The following is a 24827-nucleotide window of genomic DNA, read 5'->3' on the forward strand; positions in this document are numbered from 1 at the left end:
TTCCTACCTCCACAGCTGTGGCCAGACACCCTAATCCTCCATCCCCCATACATCAGTACAATAAGTAACATAGGATCCTACAGGGGGAAACCAGCAGGATGTGAAATCTGCTTATTTAGGTGCACTGCCAAGGCTTCCAGAGAAACCATTCCGTCCTCCAGCCAGCTAAGATTTCTAATTAAAGTATGAAGAAATTCAGCTTCAGCTGACAGAAAAAGCCTCGAAATAGCCACAAGCCGTGGTAATTCGGGATTCTGGTTTCTGTCATCCCCTCCAAAACTGACACTACAGTACGTGGTTTTCATGCAGGAGAGGAGTTGAGTTCATTCACGATAAGGCCCTGACACTGGATATTTATTTGCAATCTTTAGGGATTGTTTTAGCACATCCTAGAAACAGACAAAAGAAAGTTACAGGACCGATTTCGGTGATTTAGGAGAATTTACACACAAACCCATCTTCCCAACACAGCACTCTCTGGTTAACACCAGGCAAAGTACAGCCAAAGGAAAAAAAGTCTGCTTAGGGCCCAGGACAAGCTCAGTGAACAAGCTGACAGCTCCTTTCAACTCCAAGCATTGGACTAAAACCAAAGGCCCTCTTGAGGCCCTTGAGACATTTTGTTTGCTTTATTAAAACGCCCGTATAAATACTCTAATAGTGCGGCGATGTACATTTATGAGATGCCAGTGGCAATTATTTTAGGTGTCTCCTGAGCAGCACCCCTATGAGCTGGGACCTTCCTGGGGAGCCACAACGGGTGAGAGCTCTTCCAGAGCAGTACAGCTCCCTGGCTACTTCACTGTCTCTGAAGAAGACCCTGAAAATTTCTTTCAGAGATCCCTGAAAGAGCTGGAAGGAAAAAGGATGCTCTGTGCTATTTTAACCGCTGGACTCTTTTGAGGCAAATTGTTGCACCATGAGGTAAGAAAACACTCTGGTTAACTACAGGCCATCTTGCTTTCTTATTTTCTTTGTGTCAGGCTTGGAAAAGCCCAAAAAGAGCCACTCCTGCTTTATTTTGGCACCTTTGTTATTGATCCCAGCTGCAGCCAGATACTGCAGAGCTGTGGAAACATTAAAGGGAACTGAAACACACTTCATCAAAATCCGAGCCCCAAATCTTTGCAGTTTGGGTAAGTATTCAGGTCAGTTGTTTCATCTAAATGCTGATGCTGATTAGAATAAGCAGATGTGTAGGGGAAACACACACACACCCTGAGCGTGCAGATACCGAGGGAACACAAAGGTCAGGCTCCAGCTGCGCACCCTCTCAGTCACTTTTTTGGTTTTGCCCTTCTTTCCTTCTGACCCCAGGCTGGGAGAGGAGCACAGCACTGAAGTAACGATGAGTACCTTCAGAGCAGCCTCGGCACAGGAGCACAAGTTTCAGGAGCCTCCTGCAAAATCCAGCGCTCGCATGCTTTTGATTCCCATCTCCAGGTTCAGATAAAACTCCAAACTGACCCAGAATCCCAGGCCTCCGGGGCTTGCTCAAGTGCAGCCTGTTATAGTGCAGCCCTTATCAGCTCTGTCCCTAAGTGCAGGCACCTTGGAGCTGCTCTGAAGCTTGGTCAATAGCTCTCCACAGAAAGTTCAAGTTACAGGCACACACAGGCAGTCAGCTTATCTCTGGGGTGGGAAATGGCATCAAACCAAGGGGAAGGGCCCCTACAAGCATGCAGTACGTGCCTCCTTCTCCCAGCCTGAAGAAGAGTACGACCTGGCTTGTGAGAGTCCAGCTTCAAAGCCAGGACAGCTGCAGGCAGGAATTGCTGGAGCATTTCAGCCTTTCACTGGGAGCTGTTATCTGCGTATCATCGAGCTGCACTCTCACATTCGCATTTCCTCCGGCATCACAAGGAATTTCACTGCAGATGAGTGATGCTTTCACAGAGACGGATGTGTGGGAAGGCTGCACAAACAGCGTGGCTCCACCAGCGAAGTCATTGCTGTTCCAGGGGCACAGATGAAAGGCTGCGGGCTGCTTTCCTCATCCCTGGCTCCCACAAGTAGCCAGAAGATGACAGCCGGCAGGAAGGTCACCGCTTCTGCCTTGTAGTCTGGTAAGGAACGCAACAGCAACAGCCTACATGCACAGCTACAGCTGGTCAGGAAGACTAACAGCGTGCTTTTTTCATTGCAAAATGTCATTTTATAATGATCAAAACTCTGCAGAACAGTTTGAGCAGGTACTAGACTTGTCATAGCCAGAAACAGCCCGTTACCCTCCCATGGGACAGCCTACACATCTCACTTCTGCCAAAACAAGGACTTGGACCCACTTCTAATCACTGGCAGCTGCTGTACACACCATTCACACTCATTTAGAAGTTCACACCTTCTCAGGGCTTGCTCTATCCTTGTTTTGCAGATGAAAGCTAACAGTTAGGGAGCAAGCAAGTTGTGTGAAGACCACAACAGAAGGCGAAGACAAGAACATCAGTTTTTCCACGGGAAGCATCCTACCCCCTTGTCTCCACCAGGGCAGCCAGTTTCATCAAGGCGAGCGCTGTGTTACAGCACCGGGACCTAAGTGAGGGAGGAATCAGCGGCCTCCTGAGTTTGCACAGCTGGAGCAAGGGGACCAGACGGCCCCACACGAGGGCTGCAGCAGCAGCCACCCTCCCTCTGGTTCACGTGGGTTACAGCCGCTTGACACGGCTTTCTCACCACCTCCCAGGGGACTTCGGTGACAGTCAGGTGGCAGCACAAGTGACAACACAAGCTTGCAGAGTGCAGGGAAGGTAGGGCAAACAGGGAAGGTAGGACAAACCATGTTTAACCCAACCGCTGTGCTTCAGCACTGCCCTGAGGCCACGTGCCACAGGTTAGAGTCCTGTTAAGCCTAAGGCTGTGCAAATAGCAGACAGATGGGCAGCTCCTGGCCCAGGGCACAGGTTATTTCAGTTGAAGATAAAGCAACGGAGGCAGGAAAAGTAAGTATGAAATGAAAGCAGGTAGCCTGAAAGAAGCAGTCCTTGGATAGCAGCCACTTATTTGCAGATGGCATCAGCTTAAAGATCAGTTTAAATCCGAACTCTTGCTACCACCAGAGATGCTGGCCTCACTACATCCCTTGGAACAGCTCTGGGGCTCGTGCAGCCATTCTCCAAGCAAAAATACACTCGAACAAAACACCCACTCCCTGTTCCAGCACTCAAGGAGCTGCAAGAGAGGGACCAGAAATAGAGGCACACAGGAGAGTGGGAGAGCTCCTCTCCTGGTTTTGGTTTTAAGTAATGCAGTGGACAAGAGAGATGGTCCTGCTGCCGTTTACTGGATGACAAGCCTGTTCCTGGAGGCAGCGTGTGAAGATGTCCCACTTAAGCATGGCACACAGGCAATGAAAGCTGCATCTCTGGCCAACAAGAGAACAGCAGGATGTAGAAGGGCGAGAAGAGAAGCAGCTTATGGTAGAGGACTGGAGCAAGGTAAAGTGACCAAAGCAACCAGCAGCTTCTTGCAACACCTGGATGCACACTTGGTGAATGCAATGACAACTAGGGTGGACATCTCAGGGAGATGCAGGGAGCTGGAGCAACAACAGAACCATGACATCGAACCCGGGGTGACATCTGCCTCTGGCTAGAGCAGCAAGATTGTTTTTGCCACTACTGGAAAGAAGACTGCTGTAGTTAGGAACAGAGCTGCTAGGGAAAAAAAAAAATAGAGTAAAGAAAATGCTAGGCTATAATCTTGGTGGGTTACACATAGTGACTAAGGAAGGAGGGACAGTCTGGGGAGAAAGGCCAATGCCTTTTGTTTATCATGCTGATTTTCTGGTTGTTGTAAGAGCCCTTTGGCACAGACACCCTCCTGAGGTGGGAAGATGCAGCAGCAGAAATTGGAGACCACTCCAGTTACCCAACTGTCAAGGTACAAAATCCAGAGAGCAGAAGGACCAGCACAGACAGAGGCAGAGAACGAGCAGGTCAGATCAACTGGGGCTTAGAACAAGAGACGCCTCAGAAAGTCAAAATGAAACATGTCTGTTTATTGATAGCTCTTTGAGTCTGAGCTAAATTTAAAATCCAGAACACTCAAAAATGAACCGTTCTACTCAGACATGGTTATTTGTACAGCTTTGGTTAACACCCTTCCTGGCAGTGAAAGGCGCTTTAATGTGGTGGAGGCAGTGCTAGGAGAACACTGCTGTGTTGTTGTAGCCATGTCTTCCCCAGCTTAATCCCTGCTGATTTCTGCCCAGCATGTCTCTGTACTGCCCCCATCCCCAAAATCAGGGACCCCAGAAGGTTGCCCAAGTATCAGGCAGCCTAAATCAGTCGGCAGCACTACGTTACATCCCAACCAGCACCCAAAGCAGTGCCCCCAGTACAGCCTGGTAAGCTTGGAGACAACTCCAGAGCTCCCCCAGCACCACCTAAGCCTGAAGAAAAGGATGCCACTTTCCAGTAAACCCAAGTCTGTCATTGCAGAGGGTCAAGACAGGCTTCTGAGAGAGTCACAGACTTCATGCTGTCACTCACATTAATGATGCAATGCTTTATTAATTGGAGTTTTCCTGAACAGCATGTGTAGTATCAGTGACACTCATAATTAAATAGGCAGGCAGCATTTTTTTTTAAATGAGCAGAGAGTTAATTGAATTCTGGAGTCCCTGTGATCAGCTGTGAAATTTATACCTGCAATTTGTGCAGGCAGCAAGAACTAGAGCCTTTGGGGCCTTGTTATTCATCAAAAATAGGCTGATTTATTTGTGCCAAGTATCTCTGTAGGAGGCTCTTGGGCCCGATGTACAGTCACTTTCCTCCAATTAACCTCCCTGGCCTAGAGGGAAAAGAGAATTAGACATCTGTTAAAAGCACAAACCTAGTCTTGAGAAAGTAGGCACTTTTCAGTGGAAGCCAGCTCTCATCCGAGTTAACCTCTGGCCACCAGGAGTTGAGGAGTTCCCAGCATGAAATATGTCAAGAACAGCCGAGACAAACTACAGAGCTAAAGTTTAAGTTAATCACAGATGATAGGAGGTGGAAGGGACCTGGCTCGAGTCAGCTGGGCCGGTCTTCACACTGATTTTTTTCTGTGAACATCTCTAATGCCTGCTTTAAGTCTTCTACTGCTGTTAGTACCGTGACAACTGCAACCCTCCAAACATCTCATTTTCCTTTCTCCTGGCTCACCCCACATATAAATCCTCTGGAGGCATACAACCACTTCCCAAGACTGAATTAGATCCTTATCGCTGGGTAATTTCCTTCCATTTCCCATCTAGTCTGTACAAAACTCAATTCCCAGGAGACAACGCTTTGGTCAGCTTTTTTCATGCCACCTTTCTTTAAATTACTGCTAGAGCTGGTAACAGGGCTGGAATTGTTTCACCTTTTTCATGTCCCATAGGCTGGGGCTCAGTTCGTACATGCACTCAGGAAGCTTCACAGCCACGTGCTGCTTTGGGTCACCACCTCAAGGACCTCAAGCTCAAGACAGAAGCTGAGCAAGGGCTTTGATGGCTGGAGCTCAGTGCCTCCAAGCTGCCCAAGGCCTTTTTCAGCCTTCCCTTAGGACTACGCTTTGTTCGAGGGCAATGGTAGAGCCAGAAACCAATGATATCCTTGCTCAACCGATTTTCCAATCCAGGGCTAACTCTGCCAACAATATGACATTGCTCTTCACCACTGAAGCACTGCACCAGCACGCATCAGCTAATCCCCCTTAAGTGTGCGGGAAATAGCTTGGACTTCTGCAGTTGGCATTTGTAAAACCTTCCATCAAAAGTGGCTCCAAGGCATAGATTGATCTGCCACATGGACTTTCTGGAGAGCCCACAATGTAACTATTTTTCTATGGCTGAAGTATAGGTCAGGATTTATTTAATAATGTTTGATCTTGGACTTCTTCTGTGAAAACAAAATGGCACCTGCTAGTCTCAAAAGTGTGCCAGAATGGCACTGCCAAATCTTCCACTTTGCATCAACTTTTTATCCTCACCATGTTTATAGCTACTGAGCCTGCAGCTTCTTTTTCTCCCCTTAAATTTGATTTCCTTTAAGTGTTTGGGGTTCAGTTTACAATTTATTTTGACTGTCTTGGATATAAACTTTACTCTGTCCCCAATCCAGGAAAGTCCATTACATACCCAAGTCTACAGAAAATCATAGGTAGCCAGCAGGACACCTACCTGGAATAGTTCTTCTCCCCTATCTAGCATTACTGGTCGTTGTTGAAAACAGCTTAAAAAAAAAAAAGCCTATATTGACAGCCCAATTAGCTATTAAAATCCATCTTTCCTCATCGCTAAACGCAGCCCTTTAAAATGAGCAGTCAAGACTTGTTAATGATTCTTGTAAAGATCTTTAATGATGCCCTAGACATGAACATGACAAGTATCTATGTAAAAACTGTTTGTATAGAAACTGGTTTCGCAGGAAAACTGCTTTATAAACAGACAGAAATCCTTTATTTCAACTGGTATTTCTTGATAAATGAGTTCAAAGTAAAAAGCAGCCTCACCACCAAGCACCTTAGATGTGTGCCTACAAAAGAAGGCAATGGCAGCAACTGCTCCCAGGGGCCAGCCTGGGAACCTCTCAATAAGGATATTTAGCTCCCTAAGAAATTCAGCACTTTGCAGAAATGGGATTTCCATACAACTACTGTAGCCTGTCCTTACTAGATAGGAGATCCAGTAGATTAAGATTTGTTCTGGTGAGTCTGAAGGTCTACAGCAATCCCATGAAAAGAGGGAGTAATCTGTAGGAAACGAGCCATGCTTTAAGGTAGGATGCTTTCAGCAGGGGCCTCAGCAGGTACCTTGCTTATCAAAGTGGACAACAGTAGCCCAGGTCACTGTTGCTGACCCAGGAAATTTCCCACTGCCCTACTGCTCCGTGCACACCAATCCTCAGAATCACCTGGCTTCACGTTCATCTGCTGCCTACGGTGCGTAAGAACAACAAGCAGCAGAGATGCCATGGTGTATTCTCCGAGAAGGGCAAAATACATGCATAACAGTAGAGAAATACATGACAGGAACCAAATGCTTAAAAGCATGAGATTAACATGTCCACAGTTAGGTTAAAAAAAAAAAAAAGCCACAAACACATTCAGGAAAGAGGTTACTACTCTGGCTTATCAAATAACTCCTTGTACTTGCAGTGCATGCAAAGCTGGATTTTGACACCAGGAATTTAAGCACACTCTTCGAATGTACTTGCTTCAGACAAGCTCCAGCAGTAGACAAGAGCTATTTACAACAGCGAGCCCAACACCAGCTGCCAGACTGCACCAGGCAGGGAGAGGAAGATGCTGTCCATGTCCGTGAGTCACCCTCCCACCGCGAGCCAGCCAGCTGGGACAGCAAGCGTCACCGCTGGCACCGAAGGCTCGCCTGGATCTGGAGGCCAGGCTCTGCAGACAATAATCTGGAATTGGTTTGGCTTTTGGAGCTGCCTTTCAGAAAGTCTCAGACAGCTCACTGACCGCAAGGGTTAGGCTAAATCCACGCAGTCGGTGCAGAGAAGTCAGGGCACAGACGCAAAACAGAAGGAGGTGTTTAAAGGACTTTGTGGCAAAGGGTCCTCAGAAAGATTTTCAGTGTATCAAAAAAAAAAAAAGTATACACGCACCTCCATGTATACACACACAATGGAATCAGAACATTTACTATGAAGTTATTTATGCAACCTCTGTAGGCTTAGTCATAGACAAAAACATTGCATCCATCTGTCGTGCTGGATCAGATAACTGATCCATCAAACCTAATAAGTACTTCTGGAAAAGAGAAAAACATTCTCACTTAATTGTGCCTCTTAAAGACGCAGCCTCTCTTCTCACTCTGAGACAAACAACCAAGGTCCAAACTATCTACAAGTTCTCAAAGGTTTCCGTCAGGTCTCTTGAAACACATAAAGCAGCAAGAATTAGAGAAGAACACGACTTCCCAGGCAGAAGGGAACCGAGCAGCCCTGCCCTGACATACCTCACAGCACGTCTCGGGATGTCTTCAGCCCAACCAAAACTCCCGGTGGCTTCTTCTCCTGAAGTCAGCTCCACGGCCCACCCGAAGGCAGGAGCAGCAGCCGTGCCTCTGCCCTCCCACAGCCCCCCGTCCTCCTCCAGGTGCCCCACCAGGCCCACACTCAGCTCTGCACAGCAAAGCAGAACCCCAAACGTGCCCTTTCCAGGCCTGGAGGTACACACCACAGGGGGAAGCCTCAGAAGGTGCGGCCCAGCCCAACCCCGCAGCCTGGGCAGGGAGGGGGCCTGCCACAGATGCCTTCAATTTTCCCTGAGGCTCCTCACTTGCTGGTGCTACAACTCGGAGGAGGACAGGGGGGTGCTGGAGCTGGGTGGGGGCCCCCAGCAGGCGATGCAGGATGGGGCAGGAGGCACCCCCAGCCCCGTTACACTCCGAGCACCACCGCTGTGGGCGAGCTGGGGGCGTAGGGGACCAGAGCCCCCTCCCCAGCTGCAGGACCACACGCACCTCCTCAGCCGTCCAGCCGAGGGCCTGGCCGTGCTGGCGCCCCGCGCAGCCCCACAGCAGCCCCCCGGCCCTGCCGGCTGCCTGCAGCTCCTCAGCCCTCGGTCTCCGGCCGGCTTGCCACCAGAGGGGGACAGAGCACTGCACAGGGTGGCCGGCCCCGGCAGCCAGCCCACGGCAGGGCGAACCCCCCCCCCCTCGCTCCTTGGGGTCACCAGGGCCAGGAGGGATGCTCCGGGTACCACGACGGGTCACCTCCCCTCCATCCCGCCTTGGCTGGCCCCTCCAGGGTGGCACAGAGCCATAAACCCCACCGAAAGACGGAGGGGAGGCTCCCCTTGCTCCTCACCATTCCCCACCTACCTGGGGTGCTGGGTGGGGGTCTCCCCCTCCTGCTGGGGAACCAACTGCAGGGGCTGCAGCGAGGTGGGAGAGCACGGCCCCATCCCACACACCCACCCCCAGCCGCCCCCAAACCCTGATCTTCACCTCCACACCATGGCACGCTGCTGTTCTGCATCGCCATGCGAGCAAACCCCACAAATAAAGTTGTTTATTTAAGAGATATTTGAGCAGCTCTTTACCATAAGTGACAAATCATTATTTAATTCCTTTGGTACTCATGGAAATAACATCAATCAAAATGAATGCATCTGCTAGCTAAATATGAATGTAATCATCCATTAAAATGTTAACATTTACGAAAACTGTTTATTAAAATAAAGTGATAAGAATCTCATTGTGATTTGACAATCAGCTAATGTCCCCTTAAGGCAGAATTGGAACACTTGATGTTTGGAACCAGATAACATTTTAAATGCCCCATCAGTTTATAACTCTAGTTATTCTAAAGCGTGATTAAGCCTTTGCACAGCAGCCTGGAAGAGGAGGGCCTTTTTTTTCCCTCTTTTTTTTTTTTTTTTAATTCTTGTGCGCACACATTGCAACACGGACCTTCCTTTTCAGCCACATGTACATAAACCTAAATCAGAGAAACAGACAAAGAGGTGAGCACATGGAGGTAAACTGACATTATACCAGGTGGTTTTGCCCTACCGCATCTAGCAGGGGTCACACAACAGCACAAAGCACTGGAGTTGAGAGCAGCTTTCCTGCAGACCTGGAGGCACTGGGAGAGGTTAGCAAAGGAGCATCCGTGCTACCCAATGGTCTGTGCCCAGGGAAATAGTGACGGGATGAACGAGCCATCCATCCACCCAGGTGTGCACGCAATACATGGATGGCCCTGCAGACTGCACTCTGTTCTTGCCCTTGTGAACATCCCAGCTGCTACATCCATTTGGTCGTGCATGCTGGAGTCCTCTACCTCAAAACCAACCTCGTTTCCTTTTCTGAGAAGGGAGAAATTATACATGTAGTTAGATAACATTTAGCTGTAAGGCAGGCTTGACGACTACAGGCAGGTTTCATTTTGAGTCATACTTTCAATTAAGCACGTATCGGGTCTGCTTCCTTGTACACGAGCCTCAGATCCCCAAGACGCTTGCTGTGTGCTGAGAGCAGTGTACAGGAACCACACAGCGTGTTCATGTGCACAGAGATTTTTGGCCTTCCCTGTTCCAGTGCATTTTCAATTTAGATTCAGATACAACTGCGACAAATCCAGTTGGCACCTGTTTGCTACATCTAGCATTTCCCCAGACAGCTCCGAGGGGATCCAGTCACTGAGCTCTTACTATGCTTTAACCTCCAGACTCAAGCTAGCTCAGGCAGGTCTCTGTAGAAATCTCAGATATGCAATTGTCCTTTGACAGGTGCAGTTTGATCCTAATGTACTATGTCCACTGCAATTAATAATGAATCATAATGCATCTATCTTGCAACTCAGGAACTAGACTATTTCCGACACCCCTGAAACTGGCAAGCTTAGTCATGAAGTCCTCTGTTGAAGTATCAGCCTCTTCCAATACTGAGTGGGAAGAAGGGAATTTTGTGTCTTAATCTGTTTTCAGTATGCACTCTAAAAATCTTGAGGATTCGTAACACATAAATAAGGACATTCTCTATAAATTTCTAGGTTTCCAACTATTTCAGTTGAATTTAGTAAACAATGGCTCCATAATTCCCAGTCGATTGAGCTATAAACCCCCAATCACCAGCAATTCATTACACATTAGCTTTAATAAGATAGATCCAAATTCCTTTGATAACCACGAGGAAATTGTGAGAGCTGTCTTTGTCCTGGAGAATTTCCACTATCATTCAGTATTAGTCAAGCACTAATGGACATTAAAAAATAAAGAATTGCTGGAGACTGTAAAAAATACATCATTTCAACTTTCCCATGTGACTGAGGCCTTGAGAAATTGACTGGCATAGCTATAACAAAATAATTAGCCTGATATAGCTGTGCCTGTATAACTTCTCCACATGGACTCTCTATTCTAAAATTTAAGTGACTTTATTACAGGATAATTACTCAAGGACTTCAGTCCAGAATGAGGTTCTGCACAGGAGAGCTTTGCCTGTGTGGCTCTAGTGATTTAAATTCACCATACTAAGCAGGTGAATTTTGCTGTGCAGACTCTCAGGAGAGTCTGCCAGCAGTATTAGATAAGACATCCCAATTCTGTACTATCTGAAAATTGAACTTCTGCACTGTGCCGAGTGCAGCATGCCATTTTGCACGCACTCTCAAGCAGGCAGGGCATCTACCTCCCACAGGAACATCTTCTAGCACCGTGGAAGGGAGGAAAGGCAGATATCACGCAGCTGTAGAGAAAGAAGTGGGATTTGGTGAGCAGAGGGTCACATTTTTCAAGTGTGCTATCAGCTCCACTTTCAAATATGAACATTGGATGTCCAGCCTTTCCACCCACTTGCCTGCACTTTTGGCCAGAAAAATACAGCTCTGATGCCAGATTTGCTTTCCTTCCTGGTGTTCCACCAATGCTCTTTCAGAAGTATGCAGCCCTTACACGGGTTACATCTGGCCTTTAAAAAATGCTGCGCTCTTAGCACGATATCAATGCGTGCTGTCAAAGCCTCAGTCTTCAGCCCTCTGACCGGCTGCTGGCTGTCGTCCTGATTTGGCTGAGTCACCCAGGCCACAAACGATTCATTAAAGCCACCAAGGATCCTCACAAGCCGCATTCTTTGAGCGAGACTTCACACGCCTCCATTAACAAATGTCATGATTCGGGGTGTGGAGACACAGTGAGAACCTCAGACCTGGGACACTCCAGGGATTCCTCCTCCTTGCGCTAATTAGCTTTGCTACGATCCAGTGGGTGCTAACGACGGCAGCACAAACGAGCCACGTCTCGCCTGATCTCAGAAGCGAGCAGCCCCAGCCTCTGCACAGAGACCACCCTGGAGTCTTGGGTGCTCCAGGCTCAGAGTCATTTACCATGTGTTTGAAACTGAACTAGTGGAAAGATCTTGTTCAGTCCCAAAACACAGCTGAGCTAACACGTAGGAATCAAAGGAAACAAGCAGTCCTATTAACAACAGAGTAAGTGAAGCCTGGCTTGCTGCGCATTTGTCTTTCAAAGTTGAGCTCCTCTGTGGATTCCCCCATGCCTAGAGGACTGAGTTCGTGCCTTTTCTTCAATGGACAAGGGTTTAGCAGGGTCTCCCCTGCCTGTACAGTGTGGTACATTTCCCTAATTGTAAAACTCACTGCCCTTATCAAATTTGCCTGAAATCAAACAAAAAAACCTCTATCTCCACTGGAAATACTAAGCATTACCCATTGATGACTGCAGACAGACTCAGAAGACAAGAACACAAGAATGATCTTATTTGCAGAAGTTCAAGGTCTTCAATTCATTTAATCCCTGTATCAAAGACTTTCTGGGTACACAGGCAGGTGAATTATTATAGACTGCTCCAGCACTTCCCCATCTGTCAGATGTGAACAGTATCTCCCTGCTCTACACTGGTGTCATGAAATTTTAATATAATAATCATAAAGGCATCTCAAGACCAGGACAGAATATTTATGCCCAAATCAGTTTTCAATGGTAGTAAATCCTCCCATTTTAGCTCCACTTGAACATGAAAAGGCTCACTCATGGAAATGTACGTCTCCTCAACAAACGGAAGTAAATGACTCCACCTGTTTAATGAGCAAGAATTAGGAAATGCCCAAAATTTGGAGCAGATGAGTACCGGCCTTTAAATGAGATGTGAACCAATCCACAGGATTGCTCAGGAGAGGATTGGGCTGAACCACAGGGATGAATTATTTTCCTGTGAAACTGCCCTCGTAGGCCCCAGATCAAGAGGAGTAGCCATACACAGAGCTTCCTGTCTCTAATGAACTTTCTTGAAATTACTTCTGGGCAAAATAGGAGTTTTGACATTCCCCATACTGGACTCCTACTTGTACCATAACTGGGTTTTATTGTCATGGAGAAATAAAAAAAAAAAGGTTCTGCAGCAATAAACAGAAAGGAAACGCTGAACAACTCATGCCTTGCAGCTAAGTGTGATCCATGCTCCGCTGCAGTCAGAGCCAGGAGTCCCACTGACATCAGCGAGGCAGGGATTTGACTCCTGGAGGCTTGTTTGCACTTGTGTTTTCGTGCTAAAGAGGCTGGGAACCCATGCTTGAATAGGTCAAGCAGGTCTAGCGGGGGCGATGCGATGCTCCTCTCCCCTTTTGAGTGCAAGGCACAGCGCAGGCCGCTGCATGTGCATTATTTAACTGTCCAGCTGGTTATAAATAGCACAGCAGCAACTCCCCTCGCCTTTCCAGCCTCTGACTGTTGTTAAACGGGCCGTCAGAGCCCAGCCAAGCACTGAGGTCATGGCCTGGGCTGCACATGTGGCCAGGGTGCGCAGAATGCCAAGGGCAGGGAGCAGCGTGTCGCCACGAAGCCTGGTTCCAGCACGATGGTATCAGCCTGTGAGAGAAAAGCGAGGCAAACTCGGAACATTATGGAGCTGCCAAAGAAAACACTGTCTTCACAATGAACAAAAGTCTGATTAATTATTAATTGCCTGCCAGCTAATTAGCATTCCCTTGGGCAGCTGTCTACAGAATGCCTTATATTTCCAGCCCACCCCAGGCCAACATCAGCTATGCAAATGGCTCTGGAGCGGAGTTAGGAACTGATTTGTTGCCTGAAACAAGTTGCTGCTCTCCCCATTGCCTCCTGCCACCCCTTCTTCCTCCACCCAGGGGCTGGAGCTCATTACAGTGACAGCTCAGCAGAAACTCCCTGTGCTGATTAATCTCTGCCGTTCCTGGGCAGCCTGTGCTTTTCCGAGGAACCCAGACACCTCCCACCAGCCTTCGTAAGGCGAGGGCACCCATGGTGCCCCGTGCTGACAAGCCTTGCTTGGCTGCTACGTGGCTGGAGAGGAGGAGGAGCAGCTCCAGGCTGCGAGAAGCTGAGGAGCGACAGAGGCAGGGACCACATCTCGGCTTTAGAGCTGAAGGCAGCATTTAGGGAATTCTTCGTCAGCTAATGCTCGCGTTCAACTCCTATTAACGTTAATGGGACTTACGCACATGCATCAAGGGCAAACAGACCCCTTACGAGAGCAGAAGCATAAATTACAGCTAAGTACAGGCAGAGCAAGCCTTCAAGTTGCTGTTTTACCATGCTAAGAAGGATGTACTTTCCATTTTAGGACTACAGCGGCTTTTTTTTTTTTTTTAATGGAAAGAGCCAATGCAGTTGGTGAAAAACTGCAACAGAACATGGCAGTATCTCAGTCTGCCATCACACCGATAGGTAAAGGCTACCCAGAAACCTCTCCAAGCTAGGATACTAGTATCACAATTCCAAGACACACAACTCGGAGACGTATTTATCATGCTGTCTTTGCAGTACAGACAAATCCTAAAGTGGATTTGCCATTTTCCCTAAGACCTTCACTCAGCCTCTGTACTCATAGCTGACACCTGAGTGTACTCGATTCTCATCCATAAGATGAAAACATGCTTGGGAACTTAACAGGATAGCAGGCAAAATTCCCAAGGAAAGATGAAGGAGGAAACAAGGATCAACTACAGAGTGGTCTTAGGTGTCAAGGCTGACCATCAGCAACCCAGTGTGCCATAGAAGAGGAGCTGACCTGGAATCCGATGGCGGTAATGGACATCTATCCAACATCTTCACCAAAGCTCAGACTGACTCTCCAGGTCCAGAGATTTGAGGAAATACCACGTCCCTCGCAGCAAGACAAAGGCTGTCATGGCAATCGGAGAAACTCTCATTCATGGGAGCACAGGCTCATGGGACAGAGAGCTGTTTCCTGGTCTGTTTATACATTTGCTAGCACAAGGAGTCCTACTTCTAAGACTGTGTGTCCCAGCTGTATGTAAACATCATAAACGGACTGTTTTCCTGCCCAAAGCCATAAGATAAGTGCTGATGCAGCAAGACAATGGAGATAAGGAGAGCAGTTGTGTTCAGGCTGAAGGGCCATAACCTCTGTGAAGTTCATACGTTTTAGGCGAGGAACTTGAGCTGCCATGCAAAAAATGACAAGCCCCAATTACCACAGCCAAAATCTTATCCTACAAGGTTTACCATACCTGCCACCTAGCTGCACACTCTGCTGTGCCAAGAAGGCAGCACATTTGCAGAGTACAAAACCACTAAGTTACATCTCTATAGACACGGGATAACCCCCTGGAATATACAGACGCTGCAGAGGAGCAGAAGGTGTTTTTGTAGTACCCCTGTTAATGGCTCTGCAAAGAACATACAGCCACAACGCACAGACAGATTTTTATTTTTTATTAGACTGCATTTTCCTCACGTACTTGAGTTATATAAAGGACATAAACTCATGAAGTCCAACTAACACTAGCATAAATCAGAGAGAGCACCGCTGAAGCCAATACAGTTGCACTGGGGTGAAAGTGGCATAAATCAGAGCCTGATCAGGTACACATTTTCTTTAAGGTAAACAGACCATTAAGTGGCTTACATAGACTCCTTATCACATTACAATTCTGTAAGGTAAATAACAGCCACCATGCACTGTATGTAATGAATTGCAGCCTGCAACACACAACAAATGGCCATTTTTCTCAGGGAATCTCAACTCGGAGCTCTGAGACCAAAAATAATGGGCAATATTCTCCAGCATTCATGTGTGACGTTCCCATTAGTATTAACAGGAGGTATGTGCCCAAAGTCAGGATGTGTTCATCAGCAATCTGAATTGGGTATTACGGACGCTCCTGATCAATGTTCTGCTTTCCTCCCCAGCAATGATCCTCCTAGAGAATAGCCACAGCTCTTTACTCACCTTTGCATACTACTTGCACAGGAAAATTTGTGCACAGTGGCAGGTAGAGCTGGAATCAGAAGCGGAGCAGCCTTGTACCAGTTACCTCTGAATGTAAACCCCCCCAAGAGCATCCTTTCTCAGCCTCGCACACTATCAAGACTTGAAGGCCAGATAGTAGGTGGTAGCTAAAGCCTGAAAAAGGTGAATGGGGAGAACTTAAGTGACCACAAAGCCACAGGGCTGATCAGGAAGAGTTAGTGAAGCTGAATCCCTGACCTTTTACTCAAATATTCTGTTATATGCTACCACCGTCCTACATTTACCCTGTAAGGCTGTAATATCTCTCACATTCCCATAAGGTTGAATCTATTGGCTTTGCACCAAGCCTATGTTAGAGAAGGCAAAACCAAAATTCTAATCCTCTAAGTACAACAGAAATAACCAGGGGAAGAATATAACGGTGAATTTACTGATGAATTTTACAATATAAATGCTCAACCTGCCTGCTTTCCTCCCCCCAAAAAGGCCTCTGCACATGTGTTTCACCATTCTCTGCTTATTTTTTGAATTACATTTCAAGATGACTTAAATACAGAGCTCAAGCAGGTGCAACAGGCAAACAAACTGTAGCTGACACCGGCAGAGTGTGCACGTGTACACAGCTTCATTAACAAGAACAAATTGCTTCCTGCCCTGAATTGCACCTAAGGAGATCCATAAGCTGGTTCAAAACTAAATATATGCTGCGGCATATGTGCTTGCTAAGAAGATCATTAGAACATAGAGCTTAGGGAGAGTGGTGTGGCATGAGAAAATAAATACAATATGCAGTGGAATCTGTGCAGGAGGAAGGCAGTGAAAGACAGAGGCAATGCTATTCCTGGCCTGCCCAAGCAGAAGGACCTGACACTACGGAGTACATCGCAGATAACCAAAGGATGAAATTCAGTGCCTGACTTAAGCCATTAGATCTTGAGATTTTGGAGGTATGAGCTGTGCAATTAAAAGAGGTGTTTTTAACAAAGACTTACATCACGACAGTAATACCAAGTGCTTGCAGCTCTAAACGCAGGGGCTTAGTCCCAGAGTTACTGGTCTGTGGATAAAGCGCCCAAGTGCTCTGTCCGTACCTTTGACAAGCTATAATTAGTATAATAGAACAACATAAATAGGACTCCTAACGAAAAGGATAACTGACAGTGATACAATAGAGAGGGGGTCGGGGGAAGCTAATCCAGAAATTCAGTGTGCCCCCCCTTAAGCAAGGAATTTGAGTGCAACTAAAAATAGAAGGTGAGACTATCTGACAGCTAAATTGCCGGTGGTAGCTTAGCATGGATTCGGTTACATTGCTCAGCGACCCTTAGTGAATTAAATAGATTGAAATGCTAATGATAGAGTGAATTCCCAGTACAGAGGTAGAATAAAGTAGCCAGATTATGTTTCAGACAAGGTGAGTTCAATGGCAGCAGAGAGATCAGAGTTTGTTTGGATCAAGGGACAAAGGTAATTTGTCTAGATCAGGGCAGAGAGATGCTGCTTTAAAGCTTCTGGGCTCCCCCCACGTTGAGTAACACTCCAGAACAGCGCAGACCTGTCAGCCATTTCAGCAACTGTTACTGTGTGTGATTTCTATCATCGCTGGAACATTTTTCACTGGTCTCAATATGCTCTTAATGGCATTGTCATTTATCTCCTAATTAGTTAAATGCTACTCCGATGACAGATGTGTGATGATTCACCTGGGCTGTCACTCAGACTATACTTATCATTTGCAGTGAAATTTGTTGCAAAGCAGTGCAAAATGAGACAATTGGGTATGCTAAGGGTGTGCTAACTAACATACAGCTTCAGTGGAAACATAACTGTGGTATTTTTGACTCTTTGGTATCTACAGGATCACATACCATGGCATCACAGCTTCAGAAGCATGCAGAGGTTCATCTTCACTGCTCCTCCTAAAAGTCAGGAAGCAACATTGCCACTCTGCCAACACAGACCTGATCAAATATCTCACCTGCTGTTATAGGCACAGACTGAGCCCAGGCCACCTGCTTAACAAAATTTATACCCTAGGCCAGCAATAACACAAAGTGATACCCACACTGCACACACAAAAAATAAGTACTGAGCCTGGAACTCCATCCAGGGTTCACCCATTTAAAACAACCCTGGATGCTCTCCAGAGTGGGTATATTACTACATAAATTCCAAGATCAATTTAGCTTTAAACAACCGATCCATCCCTTCTCATCCAAGGTCACGTAGCAAGTCAATGACACTAGATTAAAAAAAAGAAAGAAAATGCACTATCCTAGCAGTAAGGACAATTAAAGACCTTCTTGACAAGATAAGGGACCTCGCCATCACCCAGAGCTTTAAAAATGAGATTAGGCATCTTTCTAAAGGATTCGTTTCAATTCGCTACCCATGTAATATGGGATAGTTATTCTCATAAGACAGTGACATTGCAACATGTCATTCTACTATCAATCAGTGGTGTCATAATATTTCAGTGTCAGTCATCTGTTTCCATTACAATAAATAAGAATTAGGTATTCTACTGAAGAAAAAGCTATGCAAGTGTATGTAAGGTTAGGGGAAATGTAACTTGTCATGTCCACAGGACTTTCTCTTGTTATAGCACTTACAAAGATGTGAGCAGGAAATACTAGCTCTTCTGATGGCTGTACTTTTAGTCTAGGAACCAGACCTCACCATCTGGTCATTGGGTTAATTAGTATGTAAGAAAAAAAAAGAAAATAAGATTTTCCAGAGTGGTAATTCAATTTAGGCTGCTCTGTTCCAGTGCTGAGACACAAAAAGGACCAGTTTTCAGATGGCAGCTGACTGCAGGAATTAGTCCCCCTAAGCCAGACAGGCTGCATTGAGAGTCATTTCTTTTTCAGACACCGCTCATGGGATGGAACTTCTGCCTTCCTCTTCACTGAGATCAGTTCTTGGTTTAGTCTCAGTATTACTACAGAAAAAAGACCATGTGGGCAGTATTTGGGAACTGCATGAGACAGCTTTGATGACTGCCTGTGAGCCATCATCCTCAGTGTCCAAGGTTAACAAGAGTTTGGGACCAATTTTCCCCTGTTATACCAGTGAAAATCTGATTAACTGTAGTCACTGAAGCACAGAGAGGCTGACAGCAGAGCCTCACCCCTTGTGGTTCCAGGCCTAAATGAGATTCAGCAAGGAGAAGTAATTCTTGGGAAGCAGAGCCCTGATATGCTCTCCATTCATAGTAACAGTCCACTTTATGCCAAGTGACTCATTACCATGAGTGAAGGGAATGTGATTCAACCAGAAAAGTAGATGTAATTTGCATAGATTACTTTCCCAGTTGGTCTCTATGCGGTGGATTTATAGGGACTGCCTTCACATCAAAAAAGGATGGTCCCATGAGTAATTCTTTGCTTAAGTATTAAGAGATAATAGATTGAAGAGACATTTGGTCATGGCAGTCTAGATGAAAAACAATGCAAAGAAGGAAGCCTTTTGTTACATTTATTTTTACTGTTATGGGAGAGAAATGAAATTAGTATTTGGAGGATGCTTCAAACACCACAGGTGAAGCAAGGAAGAAATGTTTCTCTTTATAGTCCACGGATGTCTGTGCTGGAAGAAACAAAGAGGAGAAGGCCTCAGAGAGGAGTTGGTTCAAAGATTTGCCTTTGTGCCCCAGCTGGGTGTCATTTGTTTTTCTGTTCAGAGGCAAAACCACGATCATCAGCTTTTGTAGACACAAGTATCACTGCAGAGCCCATGGCTCGCTTCCTTAAGGGAGGCAGTACGCAGACTCGCTCCTCACTTCGGATTCTGCAGCATTTCACGGGATGAAGCTCAAAGATAGCTTTCAGCATTTATGTATCAGACCATTAACCTAAAATGAGGATGCGATTTCACATATAAGTCTGCAGTGAAATGTAGCAACTGCAGCCAGTAGTTTATCATTTCTTTCACTGAAGTGCTTACTGGCAGAATTATGATAGGAATAAGCAACTGGTTCCAGTAAAGTCATGAGGACAAACCCAGACTTTTATGCTTTCTGCATAAACGGTTTAATGTGATAGGGCACAGGGAGAGCAGATGATCTGCCACGAAAAATAAACAGGAAAGAAAAATATTACTTCGGAATAACTCATCCTAAGTAAATTGAGCTTTCTGAAGCAGCAGCATGCAAACTATTGAGTTTCAAGAGTTTCATCCTGGCTCCAGGCACCTTATGACGCTTCACTTGACAAACAAGCCAAGCTCAAGAAGAACAACCTTGCTAGATTAACGGTGCAAGCAGGGATCAGGGAGAACTGAAGCGACACACAGCTCACCACATACAGTTCAAAAGCAGTCAGGCTTTGGACAAGACAGATAAGCACACAGACCTGAAACCCACAAAACTTATTTTGGAGTAGTTGAGAAATCAAGCCAAAGAATTTCAGGGAAATATTTTCAACAACAACAACAAAAAAAGCACACACAAATAGAAATTCATCAATACAAAAAAATCTCAACAAGTGTGCAGAAGCAAAGCTCCACCTCCCTACACCAACACAAAGCCAACAAGCAAATCAGCACCCAAACACAGACCCTCCGTCTTCCATCCCTCAACCTTCCATCCACAGGCTCAAGTCTCATGAAGTTTGCTCCTTACATTTCTTACCCTTCTGACCTGGCTCTGAGATGGTAACCTTCCTAAAACCGTGCTGCTGGAAGAGGAGGTTTACCACTGCCCTCCTGAAGGATGGGATGTATCATTGAAGGGGTGGGTAAAATTATACCATCCAGGCACTCCCTTAATCTTCCAGGTCATTCCTCTTGAACTGCATATAGGAAACCAGCTAGAAATTAATGATCATGGAGTGGGTTGATGAGACTGTCAGGATTAAGGCTAATCAGGAAGCATTACCTGTGTAGGCAACACAGGTGTGTGACCTGTAATCATCCTGGGGCCTTATAACATTGTGTTTATCACGCAGGGTTGCTGTGTACCCTACAACCCTATCTGCACAGCCCAGACTGGGGAACCCTCCGGGAGAGAGCTAAGACCTCCTTCCAGGTGACTTCAGCTCCTTTCTAGGAAAACCAGGGCTCAGGAGATGACAACAAATATCAGCCTTCTCTCAGCACAGACGCATTCCCAGTTCCCACAGCACAGACAGCCCCAGAAATCCTATTATTACCCTTCGCATTCTTACCACGCTGCTCAAACTCCTTTGCTTTCCCACAGCACTTTGGCTGTGCTCCCAGCCACACTGGATGTATTTGTTTGCAGACAAGGCCCCGCGAGTCCACTCTCAGCAAGAAACATCATGCAGAATCTGAGCACAGAGCGAGGACGCAGAAAAGATCACAGCTGCTTGAGAGCTGCCTTTTAAAGGGAGGAGCGGCGCCCGTTCTGGGAGATGTTGCAGCAGGAGAGACCACACAGGTGAAGAGATCAGTGCTTACACGCAGAAAGGTGTGGGCTCTCCTTCGCAGCTGGCAGAGGTTCAAGAGCTCTTTGGAGATCTTTGTTCTTGCTGCAGGCAAACTGCAGCAGGCCCACTTCCAAAGTGCGCTTAGTAGCACGAACTTAAATGTCAAATGATCCATGTCAGACAAAATAAGCTGATAGTCATGGGTTATTTTAATGTGAAATCAGCTATCCTGCAGCCAATTCCAGATATAGGTAGTCTCTGCTGCAACCAGAATTTTGGGGCCAGCAGGCCCATCCCTACCAATTTTTTTCCGTGTCTTCACCGCCTTTGCCTTGTCCCACCTCCCACCCCAGTGAGATGGCCAATGCTCAGGACCACACAGATGTTCTTGCCCTGAGAGTGTTTTGCAGAAGGGAGATGTCCTTTCTGTCCCTTCTCTCTGTGCAGAGGGGCCCTACAGGGCACTGTCAAGCAGGCACGTGGCATTTCCCTCACTATCAGCTCCTTGGCTTTCGCTAAGGAAAGGCTTTGCTAGCATTTTTTTTTTTTTTTGGTCCCTTTCAGAAGACATGAGGGGGAAGGAAAGCGAGCAACAAGCCCTTGTAAGCACTGATATGGCCCTAAGGGCTTCTCCACATTAAAGCTGATACAGCAGTGTAACTCCTACAGGCTGCTATTGTGGTCTGTGTTTGCACTCTCTACTCTTTAATTACAACTGTTGTCGACAACAGTTTACAAGACCACTTGCAGCTCTGTCTTGGAAATCAATTCAGATGTCAACAGTTACACTGTGAATGGGCTTAAAGCAAGTGGGTAAAGGCCATAAACTTGGCACCAGAAAATCTCCAAAAAAAAGAAGAGTCAGACTTCTCAAGGAGGGCGGCAGAGAGGCCCCGTGACCAAAGGAGTCTGGGAGACACCAGCCTCCGGTCATCAAAGTGGTGCCTTACACTGTACACGTGTGCACCCAGAGGGTTAGTAGCTTTGTTTTCTTCTGCAGCGATAACATGAATTTACATCATTAATAACAATACATTTCATAAATAAGATTAAACCTGTCAAAGCAGCAAAGCTTTGGATTTTCGGCTCTTCCCAGGGTCTGTTCCAAGCAGGCTCCGGTTATGAGTGGTAGTGGCTGGAGGGCCCATCTCCAGCCAAGACCTCCTGGGGCAGAGCTCCATGAAGAAACAGGAGTCAAAACGTACTAGGTGAGAGTTTACAAATGGGGAACTGAGGTACAGGAAGGTTAATAATAATGATACTTATCATTTCTTTAATGCTTTAAGTGGTCCGCACCCTTTACAGATGTTGACTGCTCGACCCTCACAATACCCTGGGGAGAGCTGACTGACTATTATTATCCTGTTTTTCACAGATGGGGACAAGGAGGCTGAAATGTGGTGCTCCCAAGGCCAAATAGTTGAGAACTGCTGAACATAATTCTGTGCTTCAAGTCTGCTCAGGTGCTTCACATCCTGCACAAAAATGTCTTAATAAATCTCCTTCTGACCAAGTAATATCACCAGCACCCCAAGCATTCATCCTTGCTGGGCTCACTCCTCATGCTCGTCTTACCACACCACCAATTTTATTGCTCTGGTGCTGCCCATGACAATCACATATTCACCTCCCTTTTCCCTGCTTTTCCAACAGAAGGAGGACCACTCAGGGCTGGGAATGGGGCTGAGCAATGATTTTGAGGAGGATGTACAGAAAGAAGGGAAACAGCTACCAGGCAATGTTGATATAAGCCCAAGTAGAATCAGAGTGGAAGATAACCAGTTTGCCACCTGCAGTGAGCTTCTGGACCAGACCTGGGATGCCAGTAATGGAGGCAAAAATACAAGGACAAAGAAACCTCAGCCAGTCTGTGTAGCTTTAAGATGGAACTTGATAAATGCATAGGGATGGTTATCTGGGATGCATGGGATCAGAGCTGCTGATCAAAGAGGTCTCTCCAGCCCAGTGTTCCCTCTGACTTCCGTGAAGGCACCGGGCTGTTCAGCCTACAGCTGCCAAGGTCCATTTCTTTAAAGCTTTGGCTGCCAAACAAACAGCTGGGGCACTGCAGTGGTGTCACGCAAATTGCATCGCATTTGTCAGCTCCAGCTCTGTTCCCAGTGCCTTGGGAACTGATATCTTTAATTCCTCCCTTCTACCTGAAGGAGTGCTCCCTTCCTTCCCATGGCAGGGGCCGCACAAGCACAGTCCCACTGTAACACGGCCCTGTGACACTTTGCTGTAGCACACCAGCAGTCTCTTGCTCCGTTGGCATTCAGCCTGTCTCCTGCTGTCACACCCAACTGCCCCAGTTCGTTTGGCTCTGCTTCTGAAATAAATTAATAGCAAGTGTTTGATGTGGTCGGCACGCTCCGCAGACACGGATCGTAGCCTCGTTTTATCAAGCTCATGAAGAAGGTGGTAATGACAGCGACGGGAGGTGGTGTGATTGTGTTAAACGCTGGAAATGTGTTTAGGAAGGCAGAGCCCCTGCTCCCCTCCTTCCTTGCCAGGGTGCAGACACCCCTCGTCTTCCCCAGAATTGGTGACGCAGTGGGCACGCTCCCAGCCCGGGCGGATGAAAGGGACGGGTCAAAGGCCAGGTCCTCCCTCCTGACCCACGGGGTGTCGGAGGCAGCTAAAACCCATCCATCAGATGTATCACAGAGGGAGCGCTTGGGGCTTTGTCTCCATGGGAAGATTGCAGTGGTGTCGTTCAGGGTCTGAACATAAATTGCTGTGATCCCTTGGGGCCCTTCTCTGCTAGAAAAATGTAAGTCCTTAATGCCCATTAATTAACTCAAAGTAGGCTTTGCGGGAAATGTGTAGTTTTTACATGAATCAGTAGGTTATATTAAAGACCAGCTCTGCATATTTTATTTGCTGTATGATTCAGCAGATCTCAAGCATGCACTTAACTTTAAACATGCATTCAGAGTTCTGTGAAGTCAATGGAAGGCTGCTAAAACGCTTCCATGATTTGGAGATTATTTAGACTGTGTGATTTAGGGCTAGGCATCTGCAATCAAACAATTCCAGTACTTTACCTCATACTGTAGCACCCACACACGTCCTCCTCTCCTTTTGGCTGAAAGCTGCTAGCACTATGTGAATAAGTAAGTAAAATTCAAGCCTACAGGAGATTCAAGTCTAGCTCGCTTAAAGCTCAGAGGAGCGTTGTGGTCAGAGTGCAGAGGTGCGTGTTGTTTTCTGCAAGTCTAACTCAGCCCCTCTGCAATAAGGACCGATACCCCGTTTTTCTGCTTTGCTCAAAGTTGTTGCACTAGCAGATTGAACTGCTTCATGCCAGGAGCCTACAACACACTGCCCAGATATGTTGGAGAGCTTGTGAAATTGCTGTGTGCATTTGGAAAGCACTAGCAGCACTGCAATGACAAGTTACGCTATAAAGTTGAGAAGAGTATCTTCTGATCGTCTCTGCTTTTTTGCCTGGAATGTAGCAAGCGTAAAGCATGAACAACAAGCAGGCAATTTCCCACAGCTCTTTTCTCCTGCTGTAAGAAGGCAACGTAGGAGGGTCCCAGAAGCAGTAAACACACGGTCCTTCAAGCTGGGGCAAGCTTGCAGCTGGGGGAGTAGCTGCGAGGCTCAGGCTGCTCCCCGTTCTCCCCCGACCCACAGCCCACCGAGCTTTTGAAGGGGCTCCCCTTCCTCTTTGCATGCAGCGTCAGCCATCAACGCCTAATGACTGCTGTTTAATCTTAAAATATGACAGC

The 24827-nt window shown here is 46.8% G+C and overlaps 1 long non-coding RNA gene across 1 annotated transcript; it reads right to left on the reverse strand.

The window, feature by feature from the left end:
- On the reverse strand, nt 1-24778 carry LOC310883517. Its single transcript, XR_014573579.1, has 3 exons — nt 20869-24778; nt 14498-14611; nt 1-13317 (listed from the first exon to the last, which is right to left on the reverse strand). It is a non-coding gene; the product is annotated as an uncharacterized lncRNA (long non-coding RNA).
- Between the last annotated feature and the right edge of the window lie 49 nt (nt 24779-24827).

Source organism: Anser anser (assembly GCF_964211835.1).
Source record: "Anser anser genome assembly, chromosome: 18".
Classification (NCBI taxonomy): domain Eukaryota; kingdom Metazoa; phylum Chordata; class Aves; order Anseriformes; family Anatidae; genus Anser; species Anser anser.